We start from the raw sequence: 16676 nt of genomic DNA on the forward strand, positions 1-16676 counted from the left end.
ACTGTCCTCCCATGCTTCTCACTTGCTTACCAGTTCCAATCTGCTTTTGAGGACTGAGCCAGGCACTGTCAACAGCGCTTAGGGAAACCTGAAAAACAAAAGTCAACTTGAAAGGCCCTATTTTATATCTTTCTCCCATCTCTGGCAACCTTCCTTTCTTGATCCACCCACTTACCCACCTTTCCTTCCATTTGATTCTTTGTTAGATGAAATCTGGGGACAATAGAAAAACAACAGGGAAACAAACTGCACATTTCCTACTGGAAATATTACCTATTTTTAAATAAGAATAGCTCAGAGTCTGTAAATATATTTTTATTAGAAATTTTTCCCCTCCCTTCCACACACATTGGTCACTCCATGAATAAAATACTTTTTTTCCAAGGCAAAATTCCATGTATCTCCTCAGTATACTACTAAAGGACTTCATGAAATCCCAGCTAATCCAGGTTTTACTTCTGGAGACAGACATTTACAGCCTTATTCCTATATTTATCTCATGACGTAAACTCATAGTTCTGTGTAGATGTGGGGTTTGGAGTAAACCATACAGAAGAAAGAGTTACGCGACATTTAATTCAGTGTAGTAAAGCTTTAAATGTGTTTGGCAAAATGGTTACATTTTGGCCTTCCCACATCTGGCTGCAACTCTTCTCTCACAGACACCTAAAATTCTAATTGATTATAGTAACTGTGGCAACTGTTTAAATTTTCCCTTGTCTCGTTGACGGAACTTAATATTTGTACAGACACCCTTAAGTAGTCTTGAAATTTACTGTATACTCTGTCTGTGAACAGGATGGTTATAAAAATAAAGAGATGGGCATCCTGTAGATGAAAAACCTCACAAACATATCAAAGAAGATTAATCAAAGGAATACAGTTAAATGACTTCACTCATTACATGTGGCTATTATAAATAGCCAAAATAAAAATGTTTAAACTGTAGAAAAATTTCTCAATGCCAGGTAATGAAAAACTACTGGGTTTTCAACAAGATTAAAAAAATACATGACAATACATATGCACCATATGCAAAGTGTAACACAAAATCTAACTGTAAGAGCTAAGACTGTAAAACAAAGGATAATATGAGCATAAACATGACCTCAGCTTAAGCAGCTGTTTCTTGAATATGACACCAAAAGCAAAAATAATAAAGAAAAACGCAATTGCTGTTGGCAAAAATTAAACATTTTTCAGAAAAAGAGAAAACACTTGCAAATTATGAGATAAGGGATTTGTAGATAATCCAATTTAAAAATGATCTGTATACACATTGTTTTAAAGAAAATTTGCACATGGGAAATAAACATATAAAAAGATGCTCAACTTATTTGTCTCTTGACTGCAAATCAAAGCCATAGTGAGATAGCACTTTCACCCAGTAGAATGGTCATTTTAAAAAACACACAATAAAAAATCATTATTGAGAACATAGAAAAATTAGAAGACTCATACATTTCCTAGGAGGGATGCACAAAGGTACATCACTGTGGAAGACACTCTGGCAGTTCCACAAAATGTTAAACATAAAATCACCCTTTTGCCCAGCAATTCTATTCTTAGATATTCACTCAAGAGAAATTAAGACACATGTGCACAGTAACATTTACACAAATATGCAGATCAGTGTTGGTTGATCATAATAACAAAAGAATGAAAATAGCATAAAAATCCATTAACTCATGATGGAGAAACAAATGTGGTATATTCACACAAGAATATATTATTCAGCAATAAAAAGGGACAAGTGTTACATAGATAATGCATGCTACAACATAGGTTAACTATGAAAACTTTATACTAGGTGTAATAAGTCAGACACAAAATAGTACATATTTAATTATTCTGCTAAGTGACATGTATCTAGGCAAGTGCATGGGAAGGATGGGCTGGTGATTGCCAAAGCTGAGGCGTGAGGAGACAGGAAGTAATGGCGAATGAGTGTGGGGTTTCCTTCCGGGATGATGAAAATGGTCTAGAAATAGGTAGTGGCACGGGTTGCACAGTTCTGAACACACAAAAACCACGGAAATGTGTATTTAAGAGAGGAAACTTTATACTATATGTACTTTCTCTTAAAATGTTTACAAAAGCAACATTGCATGTTAAAATTGAAACCATCTGATGCAATAAAAGATTGCTTTAGGAAGAAGGAATAGGATTTCTAAAAGTTAAAAAAGAAATATAAGCAAAATTGGAAAGGGCTGAAAATCAAGTCAATGAACTTGAAGACAATAAAAGTTTTAGAATTCTAACATAAAAGGATGAATAAGATGGAAGGAAACATAATGCATTAAGACTATATCTAGGATATCCAATAAGAAGTGTTCTTAATTTTAAAAAATATTATTGTTATAATTAAGGTGGTACACACCACCATTCTATTCTCTTTTTCAATATGTTTCACCTTTTCATAAAGATAGTATCATAGTATATATACTGTCTTTCTGTGCCTAGTTTATTTTACTTTGGGTAATGTCTTTCAGGTTCATCCATATTGTAGCTAATGACAGAATTTCCTTCTTTTTAAAGCTTTATACCTTGCATCATGTACATTTAATATGTTTTTTCCATTTATGCATTCATTCACCCATTCATTCACTGACAGACATTTAGGTTGGCTATTGTGAATAATGCTTTAGTAAACATAAGAGGGGCACATATCTTGTCAACAAATAGATTTAAGTTATTTTGGACATAAATACAGAAGAAGGATTGCTGGATCATTTGGTAATTTGACTTTTTAGTTTACTTGATAACATCCAGTCTGTTTTCCACAATGACTGCACTACATTACACCCCATGCCAACAGGCTTGCCTCTACCCCCCATCCTCACCAACATTTGTTATCATTACCTTTTCTATAATGAAGTGTGAAGTGATTGATATCTCAATCTGGTATTAATTTGTATTTATCTGATGATTAGGGATGTTGAGAATTTCTTTCATGTATCTGTTGGAACTTGAAAAATGTCAGCTTGACATGTGTTGCTTGGAGAACTGTGTTTTACTACAGTAGAGCAATGAGCCATAGTCCTAGAAATCTCATTGTCAGGAACATGGCATTGAACAAATCATGTAATCTCTTTGAATTGCAAGTTTCTCATTTGGTTAAAAAAAGAAAGGTGGACTGGGAAAGTGGTTAAGTGACAGAGTGCTTGCCTTGCATGCATGGATCCCTGGGTTTGAATCCTCAGCACCACATAAGCAGAAAAAGCCAGAAGTGGCACTGTGGCTCAAGTGGTAGAGCGCTAGCCTTAAGCTGAAGAGTTGAGGACAGTGCCCAGGCCCCAGGACTGACAAGAAGGCGGAGGAGGAGGCGGAGGAGGAGGCGGAGGAGGCGGTGGAGGAGGCGGAGGTGGAGTCGGAGGCGGAGGCGGAGGAGGGGGAGGAAAAGAAAAGCTTGAAGTAGATAAGCACAAGCTACAGACAAAAAAAAAGGTAGGCGAATAAAAATTTCACGGTGAATGGGGTGGGATGATAAGGGAGTGGGGAGTACAAGCAATCCTACCACTGTCTGTAATGATTATCCCTCATACCATACCACATGGCATCGTTAGGAAGTGTTTTGGAAGGTAATATGGAGACCAAATCATTTCAGAGCAGAGCAGTAACCCTCTGAGTTCACTCCCATGAATGCATTTACCACAGATATACTGATGGTTGTCAGCCTTGTATCTCTGGCCTTCACCTTCTTCTATTCAGCTATGTGCCAAGGTTCACTTGAAATGCAACATGTGCAAAAATGAACTAGTCATATTCATTGGTGACCCTGATTATCTTCTGCACTTTCTATCTTGATTAGTGGAACCAAAATATTTGCTTTGTGTCAAGCCTAAGATCTAGGAGATCTAGATGATTTTACCATGCCCACACCTATAATCCATCACCAAATCCTTCCATTATTGTCCATTAAATACACAGTGTAGTCAACCTCTTCCTCTCTACCAGTGGATACTGTCTTTACTTAGAGTCCAAATACTCCTTGCTTAGATTATTATAAAAATGTTTGGATCAATCTCATTTACTCTGATTGTACTTTTATTCTTAAAATCAAATTATTCCCCTGCTAAAAGATTTCTTTGGCTCCAGTTGATTATACCACAAAATCTAATTTACTTAGAATGGCCCACAAGAATCCGTCATAATCTGCAGAACAAAGAAAATTCTAAGATATTTACTAAGGAGTTTCCTATGGAGGAAGTATGGTCGAGGAGAAGCAGAACCTGAGCTGTGAATAAATCCCAACAAAGTGCCTCTCAACCCATGGATAATACTGGAACTGGACTTGTCAGCACATTGGTCCAAGCCAGACCCAGTTTACTAGTGCTAGTATAACTTACCAATGAAGCTCTGGATAAATATATGTCTGAAAAGAAGCATGTCTGTGAGTAACACTACATACAGTCTGAGGTAGAAGTGGACAACACATCAGAAATTTCACCAAACACCCATCTACCTCTATGTCCTTCTCTGAGCTCCTTCACCCCTTGTATTTATTTGATCATAAACCTTCACCACACTTTATTACCTCCTTTCCTCTCTGCATCTCCCTATTGAACTTCACTCTGTAACAAATGTTGCAATCATATACATCATTGTATCCCTAATTCTTCTAAGATAACAAGTCATTAGATAACCCATCAAATGAACTGGTAAGTAAATGAGTCTCTGGTCCTCCTCTTTGGTCTCTGGTACAATCAAACCAAATGACTTCCATTTTCCTGAATTTATCAAGATTTTCTTTGAAACCCGTGTTTTATGTTTGCTCTTCCTTTGGCCTCAAATGTTTCTGTGTGATATTATCATCTAATAGACGCCTGTTCCTCTTTCAAGAGTCAGCTCAATCATCACATTTGGAAAGTTTTCCCCATGACACAGCCCAAATCCTCATTCCTTAGACTCCATAAGATTTATTTTATAGCAAGTATCATACTTTAAAAAAAATTTACTTGTCTGGACTCTTTCATGGGGTGTGAGACCTAAGACTTACCCATTTGTGTTCTTTAGTACCTAAATTGGCCTGGTATACAGGAAAGGAAGGAAAGAAGGAAGGGAGGGAGGGAGGAAGGGAGAAAGAGAAGAAGAGAGAGAAAGAAAAGAAAGGGAGGGAGAGAGGAAAGAAAGAAAGTGGAGAGGAGAAGAGGAAGAGGGAGAGGGAGGGGGAGGAAGAGAAAGGAGCAAAAGAAATGAAGAAACAGAAAAAAGGAAAAGGAGGGAAGAAAGGAAAATATATGGTTAAAGTTAGGGTTTAAAAATAATAATTAGAAACTAAAAATGGAGTTGACATAACACTATTAGGCTATATAAGAGATATGTGTCTGTGGCTAACTTCGCTGTAATTCCTTATTTCTGAAATTAGTTTTGTTCATGTACAAGATGAAGAGAATAATAACATCAGCCTAGCCTGTCTTAATCATATGGTGTCTCGGGTTTCTTCTTACCCAGCATGAGGGTGTCATAATCAAGTGCCTCCGGGGATGAGGAAGATTGTGTCAGTGAGAGGCACAGCTGGGAACCACAAGTCCATTGGAGAGGTGCTTAGTTTCCATTTAAATCATGTGGTCACCAAACAACACAAATTTGGGCTTGATATGGACTGCAGCCCATCAAATTGCCTCTCTTTCTATAGATTTCAAAGTCAAATTGTTCAAACTACAGTGGAGCTCAGTGTGAGAGAGAGGTGGGTGACATTTTCATCCTTCTAAAAGATGGGTTTGTATATGTCTAATAGGTAAAATTCTTTCTGCACTGTGTGACAGATTAGTAGATCAGAAATTTCACAGGCACACACACACACACACACAGATTTTCCTTGGCATGCCTCTTTCTTTCCCTCCCTCCTTTCCTTTCCCTTTCTTCCTTCCTTCCTTCCTTCCTTCCTTCCTTCCTTCCTTCCTTCCTTCCTTCCTTCCTTCTTTCCTTCCTTCCCTACTTCCTTTCTTCCCTTCTTCCTTTCTTTCTTCCCTTCCTTCCTTCCTTTTCTTTTTTGTTTATGTATTTCTTAAAAATAATGTCTCTTTATAAAGTCTTTACAAAACATAGAAAAGAAAAATCTAAGAATTAATCGCAAAGAATTTTACTCTCCTCCCTCTACATCCCCCCGCCCCTCAACAAGTAAACTCTACCAGCATTTTGATTTATGCATCAGATACCAGACAGGACTGTGGAATTGATATTCATCCTCAGAGCTAAGTAATTATCAGAGGTAAGGCAGGAAAATAACTTGCATCCATCAGCTGAGTTCCTATAAGAATTTGGGATGCGACAGAGCTAATAAAAGCAATATTAAATGACTTCTCAAACGCCTGACTAAAACCAGAAGTCCAGAGCAGAAAGCCTAGTGAGGAGGAGTTTACCGCTGTGCTATTGTTAAAAGGAACTTGGTTCTGAGTCCACAACAAAACTATTGTGTAAATGACATTTGCTTTGAGAAATGAATACTTGGCTGACAGTCCAGTCCATAGAGAGCTTTTGGCTGCCAGCATCTCCTCAGTAATTCAACATAGAAAAAGTACTATTTTTGACCTTTAAACATTGAATACAGTCAATGTTAAAATTAAAAGATGTAGGTTTCTGCATGTCAAAAGAAAAGACAGTAAACAGAGCTGGGTTCTTTTATTTAGTATACACTGTGCTGAGATGTTCTGACTCCTCTGTGGAATTGTTAGGGATGAAGAGAGGAGTTGAGAAGCAAGGAAGGAAATGAGTTGAATACTAATTATCAAGGGTTGGAATGAGAAGAAATCCAATGTGTTCATGATTAATAATCATCTGACCTAATGCTAATATTGTCAAGAAGGCTTATAGATTTCAAAGTATCTGTGATTGTTCTTTCTGTCATGGAATTTTTACACTTGCAATTTTTGTTTTTCCCTTCCTTCCTCCATTCCTCTTTCCCTCCCTCCCTTTCTCTTCCTCTTTTCCTTCTTTCCTTCCATCTTCCTCCCCTTATTTCCTTCTTTCCTTTTCCTTTCTTCCTCCCTCTTTACCTTCCTGCCTCTCTTCCCTTCCTTTTCTTTCCATTTCCCCCTCCCTCCATACCTTCTTCCCTCAATTAAGTTTCCTTTTTTTCTTCCTTCCCTGCCTCTCCTCTCTTCCTTCCTTTCCTTCCTCCCTCATTCTTTCCTGCCTTTCTTCTTTTTTAAAAATTTATTTGTTTTTAGCTTGGTGCTTACACCTGTAATCCTAGCAAGTTAGGAGGCTGAGATCTGAGAATGGCAGTTTGAAGCCAGCCCAGACAAAACAGCCCAGGAACAGCACCCAGGCCCTAAGTTTAAGCCCCAGTACCAGCACCAAAAAAATATAATAATTTTTGAAACAGGTCCTACTATGCAGCTTTGGATGGCCTCAGACTATCAACTTTCCTACCTTAGTCTTCACATTCTAGGTGTGAATCACTGTGCCTGGTCAATATTGGTTTTTTATTGTTTTTAAATTTTTTGTATGCCAGTCCTGAGGCTTGAACTAAAGGTCTGGGTTCTGTTCCTGAGATTTTTTGCTCAAGGCTAGCCTTCTACCACTTGAACCACAGCTCCACTTTGGCCTTTTGGTGACTAGTTGGATATAAGTCTTTTATAGACTTTCCCTCCCCAGCTTGCTAGCTTCTAATTATGATCCTTAGGTCTCAGACTTTTGATCACCTAAGATTACAAGAGTGAGCTATCATATTAGCCTGGTTACTACTATTATATTAATTGTACTTTCTATCTATGAAAATTTTCTCTGTGCTATTGGTATATTTGGGGATAGAGTTTTAAGAATATCTCAGATAGATTTTTTAAAATATTATATTTTTAAAATATATATTTGCTTTACTTTAGTTATAATTTTACTATAATTATTTCTTATCACAATATTTCTCACTACAGGTCATTCCATTGTCCACAAGTCATTATAGTATTGCACTTAAATAACCACATTCTATTGTAACATGATCTAACCTATATTAGTATTCATTTCAAAATGATTGAGCCTACAAAAAATCAAGGGGAAAAATAGAATATATTAGCTCTAGAAGGTTGTAGATATTTTTTAAAAAACAGCTAATTCTTTCAAGCTAATTATCATAAAATAATTTAATCAAGTAAGGTACACACCTGAACTTCCTGAACTTCAGCAGGGAGACTAAGACAGGAGATTTGTAAACTTTAGGATGAATTGTGCTACATCCTATCACTCTGTCTCAGAAAAAAACTAAATACATGTTTACTAGTTCATAGGTTTATTTATTTACTTATTTATTTTTTGTCAGTCATGGGGCTTGAACTCTGGGCTTGGGCGCTGGCCCTGTACTCTTCAGCTCAAGGCAAGTGCTCTATAGCTTGATACACAGCACCACTTCCGGTTTTCTGGTGATTTATTAGAGATAAGAGTCTCATGGACATTCCTGCCTGGACTGGCTTTAAACCGCAATCCTCAGATCTCAGCCTCCTGAGTAGCTAGGATTATAGGCATGAGCCACCAGTGCCCGGCTCATAGGTGTATTTTTTATTACTTTACTTTTTACCATCTATGGTTTTTGTATTCTATGAATTTCATTGGGAATAAAGAAACAGGTGGGTAAGATGTTAGTTTTCCTATAAGACTATAAAGATAGCCAGGCACTGGTGGCTCATGCCTATAATCCTAGCTACTCAGGAGGCTGAGATCTGAGGATCATGGTTCAAAGCCAGCTCTGGCAGGAAAGTCCGTGAAACTCTTATCTCCAATGAATTACTCAAAAAAAGCCAGAAGTGGTGGTGTGGCTCAAGTGGTAGAGTACTAGCCTTGAGCACAAAGATGTTAGGGACAGCACCCAGGCCTTAAATTCTAGCCCTAAGACCAGTACTACCCACCAACAAATTGATCATAAAGAATCATTTCTGGAAGAGGAGGGATCTGAGTTTTGAGCTCAGGGATTTTTGCTTATTAGGAGGTATTCTACTGATTAAGCTATGTCTCTGGCCCTTTTTGCTTTTTTATTATAAGGCTCCACTTTTTTTTTTGGCTAAGCAGTTCTTTTTATTTATAATGTTGATCCTGGCAGTGCACATTTTTCACTAGCACAACTTGTCAAAGGCCTAAACCCATCAGAAAAAATAAAGATTGAATATTGTTTCCTGTTAAATATTCAGGTTGTGAATTACAGATCAGTCTCTTTCCTGCAGACACTACGCAGATGGGAAGATCTGGGCAAAAGCATTTACTTAAGTAATGTTCCTATGTCACCAAGACATCCCTTTCTATCTAAATGCATTTTACACCACTCTTTCTTTTGGCCAATAGAGAGGCAAAAATAGAGTGAGGAGGGAGGAAACATTGCCATCTTATCAAATATCTAATGACCTTAATCATAATCACATTAAGCATTACTAAGAATTAAACACTGAATATATTCAGGGCACTGGTCTCAGTGCTTTGGTTACTTTATCACACTTTATTATTTCACCCTTGCAATAACCCCCATGAAAAAGGTACAAGTTGTCATTATCAGAACATAGTTCTATAGTTTCTCCTCCTCCTCCTCTCTTCCTTTCTTCTCCTATACTGTCTTGGGGCTTGAACTCAGGGCCTGGGTGCTGCTGTTCCTTAACTGTTTGTAGGGTTCCATTTTTTGCCCAGGCCAGCCTGGACTGGACCATGGTCATCCTATTTATACTTCCCACCATAGCTGGGATTACAGATGCATACCAGTTTTTCAGTTGAGATAGGTTCTTGGAAACTTTTTGCTTGGATGTCCCTGGCACTATGATCCTCCATACCTTTACTTTCTAAGTAGCTCATTAAAAAATGTTTTAAATACAAAATAGGTCACCATGAATTAAAGAAACAAATGATTTTGTGCCCAAGTACTACCCAGGACATTAGTGTGTCTGTCATCGCTATGTTATTCACATTTCCTTAGTTTGTGCTTCCAGTACAGTTAAGAGATGTTTCAATCAATTTATATCCTAAAAGTTCAAAACAGAATAAAAATCTGTGTGTGTATGTCTCTATCACATACACACTTTCAGCTCGCTCGAAAGTTTTATTGTTGAATAAAAGTACTTAGTACTAAAATGTTATTTTTAGAGTTCACAGCTCTAAGATGGAAATGTGTTTAGAGCTTGGATATGATAGTTTATGTCTTTCTTAAAGTTTCAGAATAAGCAATAATAACCATGTGAAGACAAGGATACCAGAACAAACCAAACAGGGAGACAAGGCATGATTTTGAAAGAGTCTTAGTTTTTAGGTGGCATAAACATGAAAGAAGTTGGGGTCATGAGGGAGGTGCTACTACTAAGATAAAGTGTAATTATTCCTGAGGATGGCCAAGGTACAATTAATTGATTCCAAAGCGCATCAAAGATTCCAGATAAGATTTGATTTTTCTGACACTGGGGACTGAACTCACACCACTCGAACCTCACCCTGAATTCTGCTCTTTTAGCTTGTTTGTCAGACCTGGTCTTGAGTTTTTGCCTGAGTTGGTCTTAGGACTTGATCCTCTCCTCTCTGCCTCCTCAGTAACCGGGACTGTAGACACATACCAGCTTGCTCAGCCCCAGGCAAGATTATTTTGAGGGCTCTTACACTAAATATGGTTATAAAACTCTGACAACTACATTTTAATATAATGCTTTGTGTTTATGCCACTTAAGATGGTTGCAATTTCATCAGGCTTTTCTTTTGAAGGGTGGGGGAACTTCCAAACCAGTGTCTGTGGGAGAATCTAATCTTATTTATGCCAGACTGGTAGTTTTCTTTCTCTTCTTTGAATGTTTATATGAAATGATATGAACTATAAACATTTCTATATGAAAACATTTTTGTCTTCTACTGGCTGCATTGCAAGGAGACTAAGAAGAAGTGCAGAAAGAGTAAACCACTCATCTTCCTTTTCTTTTCCCAGTTCTAGCAGCCACAGTGTTGAGCCACAGCTCAACATCATGTGGCGTGGTCTGGCAACAATCCTCAATTTTGGTCAGTGTGTTTGACAGATCAAGGTCCATCAGTTTTTCCATAGTGACATAAGAAGCAAGTCACACCTCCATGTGGGATGTCTTCCAGGGCTACCGAGTTTTGTAAAGCATATAGGAAGGAGTTAATTAAAGGGTGGGATTCAAACATGATCAAGTCTGTAAACACCTGGAGCTTAATCAGCTGTTTCTCAGGGATTGGCGGCTTGTGCAGTGGGGAGGAATTTGTTTAAGTTCACGGCCCGCTCCTGTCTAGATACTTTTCTCAAGGCTGAGCTCTCTTTCAGAGGGAGATTAGATGCAGGAACCAAAGTGTCTTACATTACTGACGTGCCTTTTCATCTTTCCATACTGACTTCCCTTTCAAAACACTATGTGGAAAAATTCATGCTTAATTTTTCATAATAACATTTTCTTTTTGTTTGTTTTTTTTCCAAATGATTTCATATCTGCACTGCACATCCATCCCAAATGACTTACACAGGAAGTGGGAACTAAACAGAAACAAACTCACACCCTTTTCTATGGCAGCTTATTTAAAAAAAAAATAGTGATTAAAAATCAAAACATAAAATCCTTTCTGCTGAGATATTTCCTGAGGTCCTATCTTTAAAAAAACTCCCACCCTGCATTTTTACAGAGCTTCTGCTCTTTATTATATTGGTTTTCATTGTTGGGGCTTATCACCTAGGCAGGCTAAAGCTTATAGATATTTCAGAGCTTCATAGAAATTGCTTAAGGAATGAATGCCCTGCAGGAAATGAACGTTTGGCATTGTTTCTTCCTGCACAGCTCCTCCCAACAGGGCTGACCAGCTTCTTCCTGCCATGCCTTTCTGTATGGCATCACCTTCCGTATGACGGGAATAAGGGTAACCTACAACCACACAATCTCACAGAACAGGCCATTATTGATGTGTAGTCCTCATGTCCTGTAAGCTGAATGTTAATAGAATTTAGAATCTTGTTTGCTTTCTTTTTTTTTTTTTTTTTTTTTTTGTCCGTCTTGGGGCTTGAACTCTGGGCCTGGGCACTGTCCCTGCATTCTTCAGCTCAAGGCAAGCGCTCTACCACTTGAGCTACAGCACCATTTCCGGTTTCCTAATGGTTTATTGGAGATAAGATCTTATGGACTTTCCTGCCTGGGCTGGCTTTGAACCTCAATCCTCAGATCTTAGCCTCCTGGGTAGCTAGGATTACAGGCGTGAGCCACCAGTGCCCAGCTTTAGAATCTTGTTTTCTTGCATCATTGTAAACAAGAAATAACTCTGACAATAGAGACTGTTACCATGCCAATTCTTTCCAGTATTGTATTTTTCATGTGAAAGGAATTTTTTTTACAAAAAAGAAAAACAACAACAAAGAATCTGTTATCTTTTCTATGGAAGGGGAAATTTAGTTCTATAATTTTCCTTTGGTTTTTGAGATTATAACAGAAGACAGACTGGACAGTGTAATTCAATGATACAGTATATGCTGAGCAATCACCAGACCTGGGGTCCAATTCTCAGCACTTGGGGTGTGGGGGAGGGGCGGGGGGAAGGGAAGGAAGGAGGGAAGAAAGGAAGGAAGGAAGGAAGGAAGGAAGGAAGGAAGGAAGGAAGGTAGACCAAACAACAACATAAGAGATGGACTAATGGGACAATTATAATACAGCACTTTAAAAGACATACATATATTTACAGCCACAATAGATCACTCTAATAATCTTAGCTATTTAGGAGGCTGAGATATGGAGGATCTAGGTTTGAAAAAAGCCCAGATGGAAAAGTCCTTGAAACCCCGTCTCCAAATACAACCAGCAAAAGCCAGGCTAGAGGCATAGGTAAAGTAGTAGAACACCAGCCTGACAAACAAATCAAGTGAGCATGAGGCCCTGAATTAAAAAAGCAAAAAGAAAGAAAAAAAAAAACAAACATATTTAAAACAAGTTACATAAAGTCAATTAATAAACAAAAATACCCACTTCTTGGAATTTAGACATCATCATCATCATCATCATCATTACTGATGTTGTTGTTGTTGTTGAGATAGGATTTCACTATGCTGCCAACCCTGACCTCAAGTCTGTAATATTCCTACTTCAGTTTCCCAAATACTAGGATTATGGGTATATGCTACTACACCCAATTCAGACATTCTTTCTCCCCCCTACAGAAGTAATGCATTAAATAGTGTTCCTTTTATTGGGTCAGCCCAATAAAAAATAGTTTTTTGCAATAATATTTTCATTCATAATGAAACAATTTAAAAATACAGTTGTATTGCCTTCCTCCTCTGGTAAATCCATCCTGTTCTCCCAGGATTGTCTCTCTTCTTGGTAGACACAAAAGTAATACAGAGAGAGGGAGATGGACAACAGTGAAGAAATTAAGAGGAACAAATGGGAGAAAGAGTAAAAAAAAAAAAAAAAAAACGGAGAGAAATGATTTGAAGACAGTTGGCACGTGCCAGAGAAATAAAGCGGAGGGAGGGGGAGGAATGCCTAAGTTGGAAAATAACAAAGAAGCTTCTTGAAGAATATAGCTAAGCAGAACAAGAGTTCTGAAAATGGTGGAAATGCAAAATGCATGGGATGTGTCTGAGAAAGGAAGAAACATTAAGACAACCGATTTCCAGCCAGGCACTGGTGGCTCACACCTGAAATCCTACCTACTCAGGAGGCTGAGATCTGAGTTCGAAGCTAGCTTGGGCTAAAAAGTCCCTGTGAGACTCTTATTTGCATTTAACCACCAGAAAGCCAGAAGTGGCACTGTGGCTCAAAGTGGCAGAAGCTAGACTTGAGCAAAGGAGCTCAGAGGCAGCACTCTGGCTCTAAGTTCAAGCTCTATAACCTACACACAAAAAAATTAAGAAAGACAATCCATTTCCAAAGTGGGCCATTGGGTGACCCTTGAAGGCCAGGGCAACTTGGTGTTCTCTAGCACAAGGGGAATGATTGGGGGGTGGGAGGTAAAGCCACAGGTCACACCAAGATCTCTGAACACTAATGGTCCACATACTTAGAAGATGTATGTTCTAAATTTAGAGTTAAGCACATATATATATATATATATATATATATATATATATATTAGCAATGTTGCTGGAGTAAAATTTAAATATTTTAGACAATTTATCTTTTTATTTTTATTTTTTACCATTTTGAGTATACAATTCCATGATACAAGAATCATATCTAATTACAATACTCTTCTGTTCCTTTATACCCAAGAGAATGAATGCCTTGAAGCTCTTTGAATGTCTTGAAGCTCTCTCTCTTAATGAAATATTCCTCTGTTCCTAGTGGGACTGTCAGTGCCAAGATACCAATTCCCCTTCCACAAGAATGGGCACATCATCCGGGGCGGTCATTTATTACTAAATGTCCATTGGAGTCAGGATTGCTTCCAGGAGCCAAGCAAGGCAAATCATAGTTAGCATTGGTAGCTGTTCTAGAACTCTGAGGGTGAAGTTACATCTTTGTCTTTTCATTGAGATCGCCATACTTTACCATAGATCCAAGCTACTGGTGGATGTTTTTGCCAAAATAGAGCATTTTCCAAGAAAATTGCCTCATTAAAAAGGAAAAACAAAGAGGACAAGTGAAAAAAATGAAAAAGAGGAAAAATTGGCATAAAACAGAGAGACAGAGAGAGACGGGGGCGTGGGGGAGGGAAGACATGGCAAAAAGTCCTGTCAAACGGAAAAGGACACATAGTGTCATTTGACTCTTTGTCCAGCCATGCCTGAAGCAGACAAGATCTGTCTTTTCAGGCGTATTAGCCAAAGACTTACATTTTTTTCTTAGGTAAGTTTGAGAGAACTTTTTTTTTATTTGTGCTCAAAGAGGCCTAGTGATTTGATTATTTAGCTTCATGCTCCTGTTTGAGTATTTTTTGTCATTTTTTAAACTTTCTAACATTTATTAAACTTAATTTGGGCATTGAGTGTGTGCTTATTGAACTAAATGGCGTAGGAAGAAGAAGCATGTTCTCCTAAATGAGAGAAAGCAGTGGAAACGGGCCATTAGTCTTTGTCCTCTAAGGTAAGCAGGTGATATGATCACTAAGATCATCTCCAAGGACAGTGTTCAGGGCTGAGTTGAGACTTAAAGAATAGCCTTGGGCCAGGCACTGGTGGCTCATGCCTGTTATCCTAGCTACTCAGGAATCTGAGATCTGAAGATCATGGTTCAAAGCCAGCCCAGGCAGGAAAGTCCATGAGACTCTTATCTCCAATTAACCACCAGAAAACTGGAAGTGGTACTGTAGCTAAAGTGGTAGAGTGCTTGCCTTGAGCTGAAGAGATGAGAGATGATGCCCAAGCCCAGAGTTCAAGCCCCATGACCGACAAAAAAAAAAAAAAAAAAAAAAAAAAAAGAATAACCTTGGATTAGGTAAAGGAGTACTTGCTTAGCAATGCACAAAATCCTGAGTTCGTAACACACACACACACACTCCATCCTACAATCTCCTGTACCAACAAGAGGTTCTTCCCCCAGTGACTACTTTGAAACTTTGAATTTTATTCCATGAAAGAAAGCATGTATTTAGTACACCAATTACATGAAAGTATCAAATCAGATGTCTGCCCAAATTCTTTAATAGATCTGTTTAGATTTGCTACTATACTTTCAGACTCAGGGTACAGATGGCAGCAAGCTAGACCAGTGGGGAGGAAATGATACCAAACGTAGACACACCGACAGGAGGGAGCATCTGGGACTTGCTGGCATGCAAGGACAGAAATCATTAGAAAGGAAGCGCCACTAACGCCCAGACTTTGTCCAAGCTGTGTCCTCAGTACCCACAACCACACCCAGCACATGGCAAGCCACATGAAGTTGGTCTATTTAAATTCATAGTCCAGATTAGGACTGGTCTAACAAATAATGAATGGATCTGCAGGAGGGATTTCTGAGACCCCAGCTATTGAGATGGGGAAGAAGGAAAGCAGAGATCCCTCTGCAGGCTGGCTACAGAGGGATCTTATATGCAGCCTGCATATATAATTCATAAGTAATGTTAGTACAATAGTAAAAACCTTTTAAGTCTCTGGTTTGGTTCTCTAAAACAGGGACGAGTAAGGGGAAAGCACTGAAACCAGAGTTTTAGGCCAAAAGCCGAGTCCTGGGGTGATAGGTTAGCTCCGGTCATTCACCCAGCATGCCAAGTGAAAGCAGTAATGATCATGATAAAGATCAGGAAAAGGAGATTATCTCATACAGCATGGACACAGTATTCTTCCTTTGCTAAGCTTGCTGGCTACCATAAGGTAAACTATATTACCCTTCTCCACTAAATTGTCCCTGTCATGACCTCTGAAAAACCATGAGCCAACTGAAAACCTTCCTCCTCCAAGTGGTTCTCTCAGGCCTTTTGGTCACAGTGATGAAAAAGCAACACAAAACAGGTCTGTGTGGACCCTGAGCCTGATGCACCTTGGCATCAGATACCACATGTTGACAGTCGATGTGGTTGGTACTACATGTTGGATACCACTGGAGATGGGACTGGCAACACCAGCCTTAGGAACTGGACATTGTTACCATCACTCTTTTCTCTTTTCGGCAAAATTGGTTCCCAGGTCAAAGTCTATGTTTTTTGTTTATTTGTTTGTTTTTACAGTTTTGGGGTTTGAACCCAATTAATAGGCTTATCATGTGCTTATTAACTAGAAATCCCATGTGTCTTTGCTTTGGTTTGTTTTTCACACAGGGACTCATGCTTTTGCCTAGACCAGCTTA

General features: G+C 38.5%; 1 long non-coding RNA gene across 1 annotated transcript in view; it reads right to left on the reverse strand.

Annotated features, from left to right (window-relative positions):
• LOC138822555 (uncharacterized) overlaps positions 1–16676 on the reverse strand; it is a 41478-nt gene that overhangs the window by 12914 nt on the left and 11888 nt on the right. Inside the window, exon 2 of the long non-coding RNA XR_011370549.1 lies at positions 31–88. This is a non-coding gene — a long non-coding RNA (uncharacterized lncRNA). The remainder of the gene's footprint in view (positions 1–30; positions 89–16676) is intronic.

Source organism: Dipodomys merriami, unplaced genomic scaffold, assembly GCF_024711535.1.
Source record: "Dipodomys merriami isolate MVZ:Mamm:240054 unplaced genomic scaffold, mDipMer1.0.p SCAF_112, whole genome shotgun sequence".
Taxonomy (NCBI): domain Eukaryota; kingdom Metazoa; phylum Chordata; class Mammalia; order Rodentia; family Heteromyidae; genus Dipodomys; species Dipodomys merriami.